This window comes from Miscanthus floridulus, chromosome 7 (assembly GCF_019320115.1).
Source record: "Miscanthus floridulus cultivar M001 chromosome 7, ASM1932011v1, whole genome shotgun sequence".
In the NCBI taxonomy this organism is placed as follows: Eukaryota; Viridiplantae; Streptophyta; class Magnoliopsida; order Poales; family Poaceae; genus Miscanthus; species Miscanthus floridulus.
The window spans coordinates 77949620-77969242 of NC_089586.1; the positions used below are offsets into that span (position 1 = coordinate 77949620).

The following is a 19623-nucleotide window of genomic DNA, read 5'->3' on the forward strand; positions in this document are numbered from 1 at the left end:
GGGGTGGCATTCACATTGGATCTACATCAAGGATGATGCAGCCGCCCCCTTGCTAGCGTTCATTAGGTGCCTCATCGAAGAGGTCCCAGAATCGTGGAGGAAGTGGGGGTCCCAGATAAAGACAAGAAGAAAATCCAGGACCATCTTGTCGTCATCTAAATTCTGAAGGAGAGGGGCGTGAAGGGATCGGGGATCATCAGCGCCTACCATACGCGAAGAGTGGTGCCGCTGATGAGACACGTGCTTCCCCTATGCATGATGGCACCCGGGGCATCCCTCGATGGGATGGCGCTCGCCGAGGGAGCGCTCTCCCCCTCTGAGGTGGCACAGCGCATCAAGGAGGCGATGGAGCCTTCGCGGGACGACACCGGTGTCATTCTTGATTTTGTGTATCCGGTGCAGGGCATCCCCCAATGCGGCCAGAACCGGGGTACATTGACTTCATAAGTTCTCTCTCCCTGTGCCACCTTTTTAATTGAACTCCCGACCCCTTGATGCTAATATTGAGATAGCGGGACCAGCCAAAGAGACTCATCTTTATGGGTCGCTCGGCCTCACTGCCGAAGGACCCACTCATGGCGGCGATGAATCGCACCACGGCTGAGTGGCAGAAAAAGGCCAAGGAGGATGAGAGGAGGAAGAAGCAACAGAAGTTGCGGGCACAGGAGCGAGGAGAGGAGACCGATAGTGATGATGACGATGACAACAATGAGGAGGACGACAAGGTAGCTACCAACATTGAGTGGGACAACCCGGCGAGCGAGGATATGCTGACAGGTATCCACTTGTCTATGTAGGGGCCTTTCCCGTTCCATGTGGGGGAAAGCATGTCCGTAGGGCCGACGAAAATGGGCCAAACCATCAGCCTGCCCTAGGAGACAACAGGAGCGGGCGGGTCTATCATCGCACCCAAGGTGCCAGCGTAGGGGGGTGGCCCCATTGCCATGCCTCAAGAGCTATCAAGTGCGGGTGGATCTGTCGCTGCGCCCGAGGTGTCGGTGGAGGGGGGTGGCTCTGCTGTCGTGACCCCGGACTCAAGGGAGGTGGGTCTCTCTGCCTAGGAGCAGGGGTGGGTTCAAAACAGTCCTGCCCTGACAAGGCAGAGTAGAGGCCTGGGGGTTCGTCCCCCAAACGTCTTCACCGTCCAACAACGCCAATGTAAGTCACCAACTTCTCTGTTTTCTTTATTTTTCTCTATTTTTGCCTATTGTCATCGTGACTTATGCCTTTTCTTTCTTCTGCAGCATCGGGAGATGAGTCAGACGGGCACTTCTTTAGCGCTGGCGCCCAAGAAGAGTGTCACCATTCAGGCAAGGCAGGGGCCATCGCCTGACGTTGCTCCCATTTCGGGCGAGAGCGGAGCTAGCGTCACAGCCTCATTGGCTGGCCAGGCGCTACCTACAATGGTGCCCATGCCCTTGGTTGATGAGGATGAGGGGCACCCTCAGAGGTTGCTGAGCAATCGGCGATGGAAGCGATTCCGCTACTGACGTCGGAGTAGGCGGAGTTGTCGATCGCATTCATTGCATCGACCATGGTGGGTGTGGTGCAGCCGGACGAGGTCCCGCCGATGAAGGCGGAGGTGATGGGGGCTATGACTAATGGGTCATAGCTAGAAGCTATGGTGGCAGCGCCCGAGGCAACGGCGCGCCCTATGCTACCGGTGGCCCAAGTGATGGCGCCCGTCATGGGCAGGACGGAGGGGGTTGTGGCCAAGGGACCCCTAGACACCATGGTGGTTGCTGAGGAGAGCGACAGGGAGTTCTCCCTAGTCCTAACACCGAGGGGCAGCCACCCGCCCAGCGGGATGAGCCCATGCTCCGGTGGGGGAGTCCGCAGGACCCATCGTTGAAACTCTTCACCCTCGATGATGTCGCCGAGTGCATAGAGCGGGAGAGTCTCAATGAGGGGATCACAGCCACGCTGGCAGCTTTGAACTAGGCCAGGGGTGCCCTACGAGACATCATTGTTCCCACCGGCCGGGTATTCACTTAGTCTTGCCTCTCGCCCTCCTCTTTCTTCATCGATTTTTGTGTTCTGACCACCGTCTTTTTTTAGTCTCTTATTGCTCATAGCCGGGAGAAATCTTGGTTTCTTTGTGAACACAAGGAGGACTGGGACCGCCTCATTGATGAGGCATGGCTGCACCAGGATGTGACCATCCAGCTCTAACAGAGGGTGGCCGAGTTGACTCCCCTTGTCATGGAGGCTGACATTCTTCGACGGTGGGAGGTCGAGGCCCACCGGGACATGGAGGACGCTGAGAAGTCTTTTGATGAACTATTGGAGAGGGCATGGCGGGATGAGGAGGAGGCCGCTAGAGTGCAGAAGGAGCGGGACGAGCTGCTAAAGTAGGATGTCGAGACCCGCTAGTAGATTATCAACCTCTTGGCCGAGGCCGAGAAGGAGCAGGATCTTAGGCTGGAAGCCGAGGAGAGGTCTACGGCCCTAGAGCAGAGGGCAAAACTGGATGCCGAGGCGGTTGCCCGGCTTCACAAGGAGTGAGACGAGCTACGCGAGACCATGGAGAGGCTCCGCTCAGAGCGTGGTGCAGCCCGCGGGGAGCATGACTAGGACGTTCGAGAGCATGACCAGGCATAGCAGAGGATCAGCTCCCTCTAGGCTGAGCTTGGGACCGCAAAAGCCTAGAAGCTAGAGCTTGGGTGGCATTCCGTTGCTCCTTAACCCGCCTTCCAACAGATTCCCCTCAATGGGGATTCTATTGGCTCAGCTAGAGGCTAGATTGAACAAGAAGGTTGAGATGACCCTATCTGCCTCTATGCAGGTTGGGCGAAGGCCACTGAGGCTCATCTGCGTTTTCTCCCCTAGCTCTTGTTCGACGTGAGGTAGCCTCAGGCCCCTCACAGGCCGGCCTCTGAACCTTAGTCTCTTGATCTAGGATCAGGGGGCTCAAGCCCCCAAGCCCCTTGGGGTCTAATAGGGGTTGGCCGTGTTTCATGCGTCACCCCGTCCTCGGTTTTTACAATCGGAGGGGCTGAGCTAACGACACTTGCCTTGATGGCTCGAGTGTTGCGCTCAATGAGCTCGCTAATGGGCACGTTCGAGTGGAATCCAGGTCCATCATCCGCTGACAGGGTTGGCAAAGCCCTTATGTGGTATTCCACTACTTCTTAACCCGCCTCCTAGCAGATGCCCAAGCTGTTCGATAGGGTCGGGTGGCCCGTTGGCCTCTCCTCGACGAAGATTCTATGGATTTGGCTCGAGGTTAGAATCAAACAAGAAAGATCGAGATATCCCTGTTCGCTTCTAAGCGGGGTCGGGCAAGGCCGCTGGCGCTCATCTCAGTTTTTCTCCCCTAGCTCTGTTTGACATGAGGCGTCCTCAAGTCCTTAGTGGGCTAGCCTTTGAACCTCGGTCAGTTTTCGCTCTTATCGAATGAGGTGACTACCGCTTCGTGACGCGACGCGAAGCGTTGAGATGCAGCAATTGCATATGCAACGCTTGGATATATGGGATGAATGTACGATATAATGGAAACGAAAGCGATGGTCGGTGATGTTATCTTGGTGGCATGAGTGATGGGGAGCTCTTACCATACATGTTCGTGCAGGGTTCGGGTCTGACATTTGCGATGGGGCCGGTGTAACCTGCATGAACATCGCAATTTTTTGTTTCTGTCTCTCGGCAGTGATCTGAGCCATTGAATTGAGTTTGGGCGATCTGATAGCTTCTCCTTGAAGGAGATTATGCAGGAAGACCCCTCCAAACCCATCTCAAGAAGGTGGATGCTAAAGCTTGGGGTGCGGGGACAAGGAATTCGATCACGCTGATGAACAAAAACACCGTAGTAGCTGGGGCGTAGGGTCTAGTGGTTCGACCAATTTTACTCAAAGTTTACACCCGCGCACCGTGCCTTTGGTTTTTAAGCGTAAGGAGGGGTTAGGCGAAGAGAATGTCTAAACGAGTAGACACTCTTGGCAGCCCCCGAGCAATGTCTGTGCCCCTGCCATTGCTAGGGTCGAAGGCTCGGTAGTGAAATTGATACGTAAATTAAGTAAAATAAGGGTGCTTATCTTTCGGCGGTCGTTCGGTTCCTCAGCCCCACCGTTCGGTGTTTGCCTGGTCCATTCGATCAACACAGGAGGCCTATTGGTCTCCCCTTGATGAAGGTTCCATCGTTGGGCCCTTCTAGGTCCTTCCTGGGAAGGCGGAGAGCCGCCTGCATGCGGCTGCACCTTGTTTCTCATGCTCGGCGTGTGGTAGTTGTGGGCCATGCCCAAGCGACGTCCTGTTTGACCAGGCGCCATCTCATTAAGCAGGGCGCGTCCCATCGGTCAAGACATGTCCCATCTAATTCCCAACCGCATTGAATAGGGGAAGGGAGAGGGTTTTCCACCCCAACCCGTCGCCTTTCTCCAACTACTGTGTCTCCACCTTAAATAGGGGAAGGGAGAGGGTTCCCGTCCCGTTCCTTCACCTATTCTTGAGCTGCTGCCTCTCCTCCTTGTTCCTTCTCGCCGAGTGCATTCGTGCATCACGGCGGTTCCTAAGTGAGAGAGGGTAAAGCAAGGGAGAGGAGAACTCATAGATCCATTCGTGAATCTGAAGCATGATGTCGAGCTAGAGGTCATCCAATGTAGATGAGACAGTGCTAGCCGCCTTCGCCGAGAAGGGGCCGCTTTTGCTGAAGGAGGAGGCGCACTGGAGGGTGCTGCACATCGCCGACTTCGTCACTGTCTGCGAGACCTTCGTCAGGATGGAGCCGTACAGCGACTTCTTCCGATGAATCTTCTCTAGACGAGCCTTATCGGTGGGGAAGCTGCCTAGGACTATGCAGATGGGGGGCTTCGCCCTTACAGCCACTCAGGTCGACCAGTTCATGAAGTTTGATGAGATGTCGGAGACATCCACCAGCCATGGCGGCCATACTTTGTCCAACCGATGATTTTTTTTCTAAAAATTTCTAAAATCATGCTCTATCAATTTATTTTGTTCTTACAACTATTATTTTGGTCATCTTTTCATGTGACTTTATTTTATCAATTGAAATTTTGAATTTCAAAAATTGTTAACTTCAAACAACATTTTGAAGTAGTAAATGATTTTCGGCTGAAAAAGTCGTCAACATAAAAATTATAGAACTTATCAAGATGTACAACTTTTATTTTGATTTTTTTTTTCATCTGACAAAGTGACAGTAACATTGTTCACAAAATTTATATATCTCTATTATAGCTTATGAAACCATACGAGAGATATGTAAAATTTATGAACAATGTTACTACCACTTTGTTGGTTGAACAAATGATCAAAATAAAAGTTGTAGATTTTGATGAGTTCTACAACTTTGTTGTTGTTGACTTTTTCAGTTGAAATCATTTACTCTTTGAAAATGTTGTTTCAAGTTGCCATTTTTCAAAATTCAAATTTTGAATTATCCAAACGAAGTCACATGAAAAGAAGACTAAAATAAAAGTTATAGATCTCGAAAAGTTATAGAAGTTTGTAGTTGATAACTTTTTTATTTGATATCATTTTGTCAAGGAAAACTACGTTTGGATTTTTCAAATTTAAAATTTGATTTTTTTCAAACGACCTCGGATGGAGAAACAATCAAAACAAAAGTCGTAGATTTCGAAAAGTTATAAAACTTTGTAGTTGATAACTTTTTTATTTGAGATCATCTTGTAAAAAAAACTACGTTTAAATTTCTCAAATTTGATATTCAAATTTTATAAACGGCCTCAGGAGGAACTACCAAAATGAAAGTTGTAGATTTCGAAAAGTTATAACACTTTTTAATTCGGATTCAAATATGAGTATGAATATGAATATTTTGAATTTTCATATGTTAATATAAAAGTTCAAATTTGCACTGGGATATTTACTCGATTAGCTTGATAGGGAGTATTAATTTAATTTGATTTAATTTGTTAAGACCATGAAATGCTTCAGTTAGATCGAGCTTTTTTGGTTCCCGCCTTTCTTTCCCTCCATCTTTTTTGGTTTCATATACATTCTTCTCTCATGGGTAATCTGATTTTTCACACCCCCACACTAATTATTGGGAAGTCTAATAGTGGCCCCACCTTTCATAGAGACAAGCTAGCCCTTGTTTAGTTGCCCGATTTTGGGCAACCAAAAGCAATGCGACAGCACTGTAGCACACTGTAGCATTCGTTTGTATTTGGTAATAATTGTCCAATCGTTGACTAATTAGGCTTAAAACATTCGTCTCGCAAAGTACGACCACATTGTACAATTAGTTTTTTATTTTGTCAACATTTAGTATTCCATGCATATACCGCAAGTTTGATATGACGGAGAATCTTCTTTTTGCATAGTGCCAAAGTTTGGATTCGGTGGGAACTAAACGCCCCCTAGAGGACACCGTGTAAAATAGTATGAGAACTGCCCCCTAATTGTGGATCTCGTCTAACTCTCCCTATTGTGGTTCCTTTTCTATTTTCTCCCATTGCACAGCTCCATAACTCCTATCTCCCTCATCGTCCCTCCCTATGACGAACATGGTGCCGTACCTCACCCCACTGAAGCCATCCCCCCTGAATCATTAGTTCAATCAATACCGACCTCACCACAGGCTCGCTACCTTGCTGGAGGTTCCGCTAGGATTTGAAGGGAATCCCGTCATCTCCTCAGTCCTCAGATTAATGCAGCCATCTGCTCTATACCGTGCAGGAATTTCTTCATATCAGAGATCCATCGAGTCGGTGCCGCTAGGATCCGAAGGGAATCCTCATCATCTCCTTAGATCAGTGCAGCCATTCTGCTCCAGTCGACGGTGCCAATCATGAGGTATTATCTCCTTTCTTCTTACAGTCTTAGCAGGCGATTTGTATTTTACCTGTTTCTCATATCTCGAAACCCTAAATTCTCTTTGATCCTTTCATTCTTTTCGTCAAAATTTCCTTATCCCTGTCAGATTCTTGATCTGTTTTTTTATTTATTTTTTTAATAGACCATAGATTGTGATATGGTGGCCGTGCAGAGGTTCAATCAAATGCACCGAATTACCAATCCCTAACGTCCCCAATTCTTTTGTATGTTTCTTGATTGAACTAGTTTTTTTCGTAGTGAATACTCTGAACTTCCTGTGTATATCTTCTGAATTTATTTCCTTGTGTGCAGATTTGCCTAAGCCAAAGGGTTAAGAAAGTAATCACAATATTGTGTTCTTGGCAAGGTCTAGCTACCTTAATTTTTTCCAAGATATATGATTTATTATTCTGCGAGAGCTCCTATTTCAGTTATCATGTATCATATGAAACTAACACAATATCAATCTTGCAGATCAACAATCATAATCTTGGATATTTGGAATGGTGTGTTCTTTTAAACATAATTTTTTTTGGAGAAACTCTGCAAGAATCTGTTGCATCTGGTAGAACACTACTTCCTCAGCATTTGTTGGATAAAATACTAGGGACTAATTTTTTTTCTTCACTAATCTTTGAAGTGTATTGGGCTGGTAAACATGTTTGCAAATTGCAGTATGACTTCAATGTGCTAAGGTTGAGATATAATCCAACTCTGCAAGTCCAAGCATAGTATATTTAACATTTTTTGATTTAGATCATGTTAGATTCTCGCACGCGTCCCACCTGCGTGGGATTTTTTTTTTGGCACCTACCAGTGGAGTTCTTGATTAGTAATATTTTAGTTTCTTTTTTGTTCAGGTGGATCAATCAAATGACCATATCCAGGATCCATAAAGCTAGATCAACACACAGGTAGTAGCTATTTATTATCTCACATTTATTAATTTTCTATGGGCAACCATTCCTGTGTTCTAGATAAAAATTTCTGGATGGTTTCTTTCTTGATCAGATTGCATCTTATCAATTCCCTGGCGCCTGGACAATTAGTATTGATGCAGTCTAGCCATATCACTTTGGACTAATATGCCGAGATTAATTACATGCCAATTCAATGAGGTAGGACCTATTCGAATTTTTCTATGGGCACCATAAAATTTGATTTTATATTTGATATCCTTTTTTTGATTTTGTACTATGCAAAGCTTTAGCTGGTAAAAGTATTTCACAATAGATTGTATCATATTAACCATAATATGGATTTGCTCTCTATCAGTGAAATTAATTGAGACTTTTGGATTAACACTATTATTTATAGCCTAATATTGCTAAAGAATTGTGTTGCAGATCTGCTGCTGCTACCAATCTGCATCCACGATTTGTCAACAAAAGGAGCAAGGATATGACTATCCATTTTACTAGTAGATTCAAGATGTGATTTTTTTTGTTTACACAGATCTCATTTTTGTACTTGAGCTGATCCAAATGTTTCTGACCATCTAAAACTATGGCATTCTTAGTTTATATGGTACGAGAAAGGAGGGCTATTGGCTGGCATTCTAAGAGGGATCCCGTTATGTTTTATATTTTACTCCCATAGGAGCTTGTAATCTAAACAAGAATTGTGTCATGAATTATGTGGATGGTAGTCATTGTAATGCAGCAAATTATTTATATCATATGGCTGTGTATGCTTATTTTCTTTGTGTTGCATGGTCTTGCATTTCTCATTAAATTGTACAGACAATATCTCTATATATTTGACTCAAAATTAAATAATTATCATATTAATGACTAAATGGTTTATAACGTTTCTATATTACTATATAACATTTCTATATTAGTAGACACAAAATATAAATGTGTTTGTGTATATTTTCTGGAAACGCAAAATGATGTTACTAGACAATGTATCTATATTGCTAGACACATAATATAAATGTATCTACTCAAACGTCTCTATACTTCTTAATACACAACATGACGTCATTACAAAACGTGACTACATTAGTGCACACATAATACAAATGTATCTACTCAAACGTCTCTATACTTCTTAATACACAATACAACGTCACTACACAATGTGACTACATTATTACAAACATAATATAAATGTGTCTATGAGAACGTCTCTATATTTCTTAGCACATAACGAAGCCCTGCTATATAACGTAACTACACAAATAGACACGTTATATAAATGTATCTATAAAAGTGTATCAATATGCGTAGGCATGCAACTAACGTCTCTACAAAACGTCTCTTTATCACCTTGACACGCTTAGAGAACTCGTCTCTACAAGTCCTGACACGGTCCATGCGAAGACGCTTCTAACACGCTTTATAAAAACGTGCCTACAATCTTGTAGAGACGAAATAAAACGTGTCTAACACATAAATAAAGCGTCACTACATGGGGTATTTCTAGTAGTGAGAGAACTAGAATAATTATTATCCAATATAGCTTTCAGGTTATGCACTTGCTGAGGAAGGTGAAGGAGGCCAATGGTGAGAGGCGACCTTCTTCAGTGAATTACTTTGCGTCATGGTGGCGAGCTACCTCTGCAACTGGTGCTCTGATCATTGGCTCTATGTGCAGGTATCTCTTCTCTTAAGCAAATAATTAAAGAGGTGAAATCATTTTTTGGTTTTTATTTGTTAATGAATGCTGCTACTGTGAGAGCAGCAATTAGTTGCATCTTGACCTCCTGTCTTCACTTATGACGGAGCTTAGCATTGTCAAATATGAGATGCTCTTGTTAAGCTCATCTATCCATGCATTCTTGGAGCTCTGGCCATGTACATAGCTCAATGCACTATTTTTGGCTTTGACACGGCTTATATATATTCAGTTGCTAAAATAATAGTTCATTCAAAAGTAGCCGAAAAGATAGCTTTATTTGATACATCTTGTGCATATTCAGTCCCTACATTATTCCTATTGAATGTATTGTTGCAGATTCCCATTTGTAGATGTGCATTCATCATTATATTTCTTCTATAAAATTCCACTACTATGTAGTTACTCTTTTGTTAATTCCAATGCTATTTCTTCTTCGAAATTCAAACGGACTAAAACAAATGGCTTTTCCTTTGCACATATTCTGTGTTTCGCTGTGTTTGGCTAAATTTGCTTAGCAATTCAGGAAGGGACGACACGATGGTCAATGGAGGACTAGCTACTAAAGAGGGACTGAGGGAGGGAGGCGCAGCCAAGAATAACAATGTTGGGATGATTTTATATTGTGTAAGCATAGCTTCCTAACCTGGGTTGTAATTTATTTATATGAACACAAGGTTTGCAGCCATGCAGGATGATGAATTGGTATTTCCCTTTTGCTTTGCAGATTGGGTCTTCCCCAGTCTTTGAGGATGGCGAGTTTGAATCATCCAAGTTCTTGCGCGCAGCTTCATCATTTTATCATGCTGCTGAAGATTGTCTATATATTGTAGATTTAGAGGTATTATATAGCCACAGTATATTGCCTTTGCCTATTGTTCTTCACAACATAAACACACCTTTTCTTTGATCCCATATTTTTTTTTGATTTCATATCTAATCAGTAAAAACTAGTTAGCAGTTTTGAAGTAAATATGAGTCTTACTTGGACATAACAATGTCTAGTTATCCGTAATTGTGAATATTGATGACACTAAAGAATTATTTGTTCATATGTGCTAATGCGCATGTATGTAGATAAGCTTTTGTCTAACTGAACAATATGTGTTGCTTGCTATCTTGCTAACTTACTGGTATACTATTGCATGTTCTGCTTCAACTGTCATTTCTACTTGCTGCCACTGAGATTTTGTTTTAACATGTTTTGTGGCAGGAGATGGGGTCCTTTGACCATTGGATGGATAAGCGAGTGTAGGAAAGCAATGTCCTCAGTAATGTTGGGCATATATTCTACAATAATTCTTTGAAAACAAATGTACAATTATTATGATTCATTATTATAGTTATAAATTTATATTTGGAATTTGTAAATACACTTTTTGGCAGATGAGTAGCCAGCAAGATTGCTTTAGGTAACATGATTTGCATAACTTGTTGGCCAATGGCATCAAATAAATTTTCAATATGAGATGAGGTTCCCGAATAATTATTGAACACTAGGTCATTCTGTGCTTTCCAATTGACAGGGTCATACAAGTATTGAGAAGTTGGATAATTTGTCTACAGCTTGTTTTTATACAGAGACGTGCATATTAATTGAAAGTGATTTATGTATGATTTGTAGCTATGCTAAATGGATACTTGTATGAATTGAAAGTTAAGTAGTAGTTTTGTGGCCATGGTACATCTACCGTGCCTTAATTGCAATCTTTTTCATCAGCAGAAGGTTCACCATTACCTCTAGCATTCATGAAACTCTCATCAAAGCCTCTTACTAGCAAATGTTTTTGAACTTCATTTTTGTTATGTATGCCATGCAATAACACCTTGTACATGGGCATGTTGCGGTTTCTCCTCCATAGGTTCCATCGAATCATTGTTAATAAACTTTTTTGGATCATTCTTGCAACTCATTTGTATGACTGAGCTATGTGCATCCAACTCTGGTCATCACAAGGCATGCTTTTTCGCACAACCTGATAAAAAAGCGCTAATTAATAATAGGACCATGCAAAACTAAACCACTAATGTGATGTTGCTCTTACGGTCAGAGGCATACTTGGATTGTCGATGTGAAGGAGTGAGATGAGTAGGGTGATTATTGCCGCTGCGCACGTAGTGCTAAGGTTCCCGCGTTCTTCATCCCATCTTTGTTAACGCGATCTTCTCGTTGTACCCTAGTCCATGACCTCTCCCGTTTGTAGAAGGAACAAGGATAAGTGGTAGTGCCTCATGTGCAAAACGGGCAATGCCTCATGTGCAATGGGGCGTGATGCGGACATTATCGATAGGGCAATTTTCCTTCGCACCTACCTTTGTTGCCGTGATTAGATTTCCTTGACTTTGAAAAGTATGCAATCATAGAAATTACAAAGGCTCATGTAAATACATGATTTGCGATACAAGCTTTTATTGCCACGAAATGTACTGCTATATAGCAACTACTAAGCATTGTTGCAATAGAACCTTAGCAATTGCAACGATTTATTTTTTTCGTAGCTATATGTACAACTCTTTTACAATGCAAGTGACTATTACATACAACAAATCATATTCGTTGTAACATAGATGCGCTATCGCAACCATCAACTAAAGAGTTGCAATATCATCTCAATATTGCAACGCCAATAAAACTGCCGGCAACGCAAATCAAATTGTGGCAAAAGTGACCACTTATTGCAACCGATTTGCAATGGATTGCGATAACACTTACTTTTTGCAACGATCTTCATACTTAGGGCCACGAAACAATTTGTGTGGCAAAAATCCCATCTATCGCAACCGAAAGTGCAAATGGTTGCGGTAACACCTCCTATTGCAACCAAATCTTGCTATTGTGACAAAAAAGCACGACATAAGGGTCAGAAGTTAATAGTGCATCATCCTACTGCCCAAGAAAGATGGTGCAGACTCCATTAGTGATTTTTGGCCTATCAATCTCATTCATTCCTTTGCCAAAATAATCACTGAAGTACTAGCGTTGCGACTTGCACCACATATGAACAAGCTGGTCTCTCCGAACCAAAGTGCCTTCATTAAGAGAAGAAGCATCCATGACAACTCCATGGTCGTCCGTGATGCAACAAGGCGTTTCCATAGAAACAACACTCTAGCCCTTTTTTAAAATTAGACATCACAAAAGCCTTTGACTTGGTGCACTGGGAGTATCTACTCAACCTCATATAGAAACTTGGTTTTCCTTCTAGGTGGCGAGATTGGATTGCTGCTTTGCTCTCAACTTCCTAGTCACGGGTTCTACTCAACGGAGTACCGAACACACCAATTAAACATGGTAGAGGTCTACGGCAAGGAGATCCGCTTGCTCCCTTGCTCTTCGTGCTTGCCATCGACCCTCTTTAGAAGCTAATTGAGCTAGTTACTGAACTTCAAATGTTAACAAGGTTGCGTGGTAGGATAGCCACCATTCGTATTTCAATGTATGCTGATGAAACGGTGATCGTTGTCAACCCGGTTAAGGAAGATGTTACCACCCTGGCCAACATTTTAAATAATTTAGGTGAAGTATCAGGCCTCCAAACCAATTTCTAGAAGTCAACCATTGTCCTGATTCGCTGCGAGGCCATTGATCTTGAGGATGTCCTTTCAGATCTTCCAGCAAAAAGAGGTCATTTTCCAATCAAATATTTGGGTTTGCCCCTTTCACCTAGAAGATTCAAGAGGGTTGATTTCCAACCTCTCATTGACAAGGCAGTGAATAAGCTCACCTTCTAGAATGGGCGGCACATCAACCATGCTGGATGCATGACCCTCATTAAATCTATCCTCACCTCACAGACTGTGTACTTCCTCACCTCCTTGCGGGCACCAAAAGCAACACTAAAGGAAATTGATTGTAGACGGAAATAATTCCTTTGGGCTAGGTCAGAAGCGTCTACAAGTTATCTAGAAAAAAGAATAGATCATTGAAAGGTGCCTTGGACAACAACTGGATCCGTGATATCAACCTTCAACACCCAGGTTTCACCACCCAAATCTTCACTGAATATATGCAATTGTGGCGTGCAGTTGCAACCAAACTCAAGGGATGGAATCACTTGGAAGCTAACTGATGAGGATATCACTCCTTTGGATGTACCCGCTGAAGGGTCAAGATGGCGACTAGAGGGGGGGGGGGTGAATAGTCTTTTCTAAAACTTAATCGCGTCGGCTAACCGATACAAATGCAGAATTTAAACTAACGGTCTAGCCAAGACTACACCCCACTATATATGTTCACTAGCACCTTGCAAAGATAACAATTATGCAACAAAGGTGCCGGGCTAGCTAGAGCTCTCCTAAACAATTCTAGGAGCAAGGTTACACAAACCTATGCCACTAGTACTTTAAGCGACAAGGGAGCTCCTACACATGCTAGTAAGCAAAAGCACAAAGCTAACTAAGCTCACTAGCAATGCTCAATAACAAGGCAACCAATGCCTAATTAAAGAGCACAAATACTTAGCTACACAAACTAAGCAATGTGACTAACAAGGTTACTAAAACCAAATTAGCCACGCAAGGGAGCTACTTCTATGCTACACAAGCAAGAAGGTAATTAGCAAACTACGCAAGCTATCTAATTACAAGAGCAACTACACAAGCTTAATATGTATAAAAGCAATTGCAAGCTTGTGTAATGGGAATGCAAACCAACGGGAAGAACAAGGTTGACACGATGATTTTTCTCCCGAGGTTCACGTGTTTGCCAACACGCTAGTCCCCGTTGTGTCGATCGCTCAGTTGGTGGTTCGGTGGCTAATTAGCATCACCCGCTAAGCCCGCACGTCAGGCGCTGCAAGAACCTACCCCTTGAGTGAGGGTAGCTCAATGACACGCTTTACTAGAGTTGCTCTTCGCGGCTCCTGTGGGGCGAGCACAATGCCCCTCACAAGCACTTCTCCGGAGCGCCGCACAAGCTTCTTGCGCGCTTCGACGGAGACCACCACCAAGCCATCTAGGAGGTGGCAACCTCCAAGAGTAACAAGCATCACCGGCTTACAACTTGATCACCTAGTGCCACTCAATGCAACCTCACGATGCAATCGCACTAGAATCGCTCACTCACACAATCGAATGATCACTATCAAGTATGTGTGTGATGGAGGGCTCCCAAGCACTCTCAAGCATGGACACAAAGTCCCCCAAGGTGCTCCACACCAGCCATGGCCGAAGGCCACTTCTATTTATAGCCCCAAGGGCTAAACTAGCCGTTACCCCTTCACTGGGCAACGGTCGGGCCGACCGGACGCTCCGGTCGTGTTGACCGGACGCTGGACCTCAGCGTCCGGTCGCTCGCAGACGACCACGTGTCCCGGTTCCAACGGTCTCTTGACTTGACCGGACGCAGCAACTTCAACTGACCGGACGCTGGACCCTCAGCGTCCGGTCGTTTCCAGTAAGCTCCCGAGCATGACCGGACGCGTCCGGTCGAACGTGATCGGACGCAGCCCCAGCATCCGATCACTCTCCAGCTACTGCTACACTCCACGTCAGCGTGACCGAACGCAGCCTGCCAACATCCGGTGCATTCAGATCCAGCGTCCGATCAGTTGACCGACGCCTGCATCTTCGCGGTCAACTCGTTTTCACTTCTAACTTTTTCACCCTTGCTCCAATGTGCTAACCACCAAGAATTTGCATCCGGCGTAATAGAAAATAGGCATTCCATTTTCCCGAAAGCGCCGAATCCATCTCACCCCTGCAAACACCACCTCCTTTGTAAATATGCCAACACCACCAAGTGTACACCACCATGTGTATGTGTGTTAGCATTTTCACAATCATTTCCCAAAGGATGTTAGCCACTCAACTTGCCACGCCACTCGATCCTAGCGACAATGCAAAGTTAGATCACTCGAGTGGCACTAGATGACCGATATGCAAACAAGTTTGCCCCTCTTGATAGTACGGCCATCTATCCTAAACCCGGTCATAAACTTCTCTACACACCTATGACCGGTGAAATGAAATGCCTAGGTTATACCTTTGCCTTGCGCATTCCATTCCATCTCCTTCAATGTCGATGCAACACATGCACCAACATGATCAACAATGATATGATCCACTTCATATCATCACATGATCATATTGATTCATCGATCTTGACTCTACTTGCTCTTCACCGTTGCCATCGTCCATCGGCGCCAAGTCTTGCTCAAGCTTCACCGCCACGCGGTCCATCACTCCAAAGCCTTCGACTTGCCCTTCACGCTTGCAACTGGTCCATCAAGCCAAGTCTTGTCTTGATCTTCTCCACCTTGATCACATGACTCAATGTCATGTCTCATGTGCATTTAAGCTCCTTCATCATCACATGTGTGAGCTTTGCAACATCTCCAAGCCATTTTCACCTCCATGGCATATGTTGCTCACACACATGTACCTGTGGACTAATCACCTATGTATCTCACATAAACACAATTAGTCCACCTAGATTGTCACTCAATTACCAAAACCAAACAAGGACCTTTCACCCGCTGATCCTCCAATCGTCATGCAAGGTCCAATGACCCGAGCTCAAATGCGTCAACTCAATTTAGAGGTGAGCTCGTTCTTAAGCTATCATTTTCATACTTTTGATAATAGACTACTACCTAATGATATTATCTTGCTTAGGAACATTGGAGAGGGTCATGAGGGACTTAGAGGAAGAGGTGGAGGCGTTGATGACCAGCAAGGACGTTCAACAAAAACCGGAGGCCTGGTCCAATATGATTTCGAGTCTGCCTCGTCCTCTAGGACCAGACTGCCTTAAACTAGTCACCTAGGACGCATCCGGACTCCCTTTTCGACGATCCACATATGGTTGGAAAGCTAATTTGATAAGGAAGTCAATTCAAGTGGTCTCACATCAAAAGGACTTTAGAATCAACAGGAATCGTCGAAACAATTCAGTGTCCAGAATCTGCTAGGGTGCTGCGACACCGTCTTTTGGTCCGTTGGACCGTGTATCGTGTTTGAGCCCATTAGGAGGCGCGTCCAGGGTAGGCGAGGACCCTAAGACCTTTATAATTATACGCCGCCGCCGTTATTAGGTTTTGGGGGTTTTGCTTAGATTAATCTGTCAAGAACAGTTTCGCCGTTCATTAGTTTGTGAGACCCCAACTTCGTGAGATTAATTATTTATCTGCAATTTGGTTGCTTTCTTTCTTGTTCTTGCTTATGTTCTTCATTGCGTAGGCAAGGATTAGCCTTCTTGGCGAGGTCAACCGGATACGTGTCTCGGTTGATAACCAGAGGAGTTGTGGTGCTAAGATTGCAGGGTTCGATCTTTCGATCTGAAGCCGGATCGGTGTGTCATTCTCCGCCACAACGATAGTTACCTGTACCTGACAGAAGATCGGGATCCCCATTCCCATTACTAACCAAAGATGGGAAATACTCAATGAGCTCAGCTTACAAGGCTCAATTTCTAGGCTCCTGCAAGACAACTGTTTGCTCCCTTATTTGGAAGACTTGGGCACCGCCAAAGTGCAAATTCTTCGGTTGGTTAATTTTACAAGACAGAGTTTGGACGTCGGATCGTTTGGCTGTCCGTAATTGGCCAAACTCCAGAAATTGCCTATTGTGTTGTCAGTTGCTAGAGTCCGGCTTGCATCTTTTCCAAGATTGTCATTTCACTAGACGGTTGTGGGAAGGCATTGCAATGTGGGTTGGTGTACCTGGTCTACTACCTGTCAACTGGGTCCATGGCGAAAGTGGCCTCGAATGGTGGAGTAACATGGTCCATATTCACTGTGCGGACAGAAAAGGTTTGCGCTCTCTGATCATCTTAGTGTGCTGGGAAATGTGGAAGGAAAGAAATACAAGAATTTTTTAGCGTAACGGCGCAACAAATCAACAAGTACTAAACAAGATTAGAGATGAAGCGAGGCTTTGGAAAGCGGCCGGAGCAAAACATCTGGCAACTCTTCTACCTTTTTCTCGATCCTTTTCTGGGTATATTTTACTTTGGGGGCGTGACAGGCTAAAGCGCCTTGTACAGCGTCTTTGGCTTTCTTCTTTTTTAATATAACAGACAACTCTCCTGCCGGTTCGTTTTAAAAAAGAATATTACCCATACAATACCGGGGTACTTTCACAAAACCTGCCTTCTTTTTCCTCATAGTATTTGTTCTTCTTGTTTATAGAATAAGCTTAAAAAAGCTTTACCGATTGCTTATACATATGCAGGAACACTTCTTCTTAAAGAGAGAGAGAGGTTTGTTTGATTAATTACTCATTAGGATAATTACATTCTAGAGCAACTAGCTCCTATACACATTGGGGAACCTACGCACCCTATGGCTGCAGCAAGAGTTGCATGTCTCACCAAATGCGCTAACTCATGTGCTACCATGAAATATATTTTCATTGTGTACCTATTTGGTGTCGTAGATGTGAAATTCTTTCTTAAAAAGGTGATCAAACTTACAAAAGTTTGACTCATGACAACTTTAGAAGTTAATTTACTTAGGTATGGGGGAGTTGTCATATGATAGTGATGAGGAAATTCCCTTTATTTCAATAGGTTTTCGTATTTCCGTTGGTTGTAACCATGTACCAGCAATGCGGTTATTCCTTTTACCTAACCATGATTGGAATAGAGATAACGGTGTGGCTAGCTTACCGACGTCCAAACGGATGCACGTGTCCAGACGCCCACATAGCCCGCCCCCGTCCGCCATCGCCCCGCCTTCGTCCTGCCCCACATGCGCACTCCGCACCCGTATCTGCACCCGCCGGTCATCCCCCGACCCACTCCTCTCTGTCCGCGCGGTCGGCACTAGAGAGCCGGGACCCACGTGCCCCGACCGGAACACCCCCCGCCCGCCCCACCCCAATATAACACTTGCAACTTGCAACATTAAACCACTTGCTGCAACATAAGACTGAAACAGTTGAAATATTTTGGAACATACCGTTGTAACATATGTGTGAAACATATGCAACATCCAGATCAAAAAAGATTGCAACATACGTCTGGAAATAGACATTTTGAACAAACGCTTGCAACATGCATCTGAAACACTTGCAACATCAAAATGGAACAATTGCAACATACATCTAAAATGGTTGAAACATCCATATGCAACATAGGGAAGGGAAAGGTCGGGGCCGGTCGATTCCAGCCACCGGGTTCGGAGCCAACAGGGCTTCGCTCGATCAAGAGGACGCACCACCACCAGCAGCGCGCGCGAGCACCACCGCTGCCAACAGCGTCACCAGCACCGGTCTTGGCTCGACCGGGCGGACAGCGCGCGATGGGTGGAGCAAGCACCACCAGCACCAGCGCACGCGACGGGAGGGGGCGAGAAGCGCTGCCGACATGGGCGAGCGAGCGGCGCCGAATGGGTGCGTGCCAGCAGCGAGGCGGAGTGACATCTGCGTTCAGGACGGGACGAACGGAGTGGCAGCCGCAAGGCGGTGTGGTGGAGAGGAGGGAGTGGAAGGGATAAGAAGGATTGGTGATTTTTTTAATAAACTCCGCGGCCAGGAGCGGGCGATGGGTAAGTGAGCGCGCCGTGTCCGGAAAACGACAAACGTTCGAGTCAGAGCATTATCGTAGAGATAAACAACATTGAGCCTACCTTTTCCCTGAGGAAAAGATACTATTTTTATTTATTGCTCAAAATTTTGATTACAATCTTTGAGCAAATAATATGCTCAAATATAAACTGGTGCTGAGAACCATCATAGCAGCCAAATATTTTGTTCTCTTTGACAGATGTGTAAGCTCATAGGCCGATTACACTCTCTTCTGGTGTGGACTCTAAGCCTAGACCGTTTCACCGATGATGAACTTAAGCCGCGTGCACTCCCATTATATTATAGACAACAAATGTGTACTATATTGCTGGAATCTAACTTAAGTATAGACTGTTGTCAACACCATTCTGCTAGAAGGGAGAGGCCTTCCATGGCAACCATAGATTCAATCTCTTCCACGCTCGATCCGTTCCACAAGTAGCGTCAAAGTGAGCAACGTCTTAGCGATACCATCCCAGAGGATGATGCCGAGGCCTCTTATTATATTGCCAGAGATATTCACCTTTATCTAGTAGCCATGATCCCGGGGGCCAGGCCTGCCTGTTATACTGATTAATTAAGCAGGTAATGCACCATTAACATTGATCTTCATCCATTGTGTAAGGTGAAGCTACAATAATTCCTGGGCATTCCTAGGATACCTTGCTTTTGTGCCAAAAAAAAAATCAAGTATAC

General features: G+C 44.7%; 1 long non-coding RNA gene across 2 annotated transcripts; it reads left to right on the forward strand.

The window, feature by feature from the left end:
- Positions 1–6487: 6487 nt before the first annotated feature.
- Positions 6488–8446, forward strand: LOC136463522 (uncharacterized). 2 transcript variants are annotated; one of them, XR_010761035.1, is made up of 8 exons: positions 6488–6777; positions 6941–7022; positions 7111–7165; positions 7273–7363; positions 7439–7493; positions 7659–7712; positions 7810–7916; positions 8145–8446. It is a non-coding gene; the product is annotated as an uncharacterized lncRNA (long non-coding RNA). The 2 variants fall into 2 exon arrangements; XR_010761034.1 differs by lacking the exon at positions 7439–7493.
- Positions 8447–19623: the final 11177 nt, after the last annotated feature.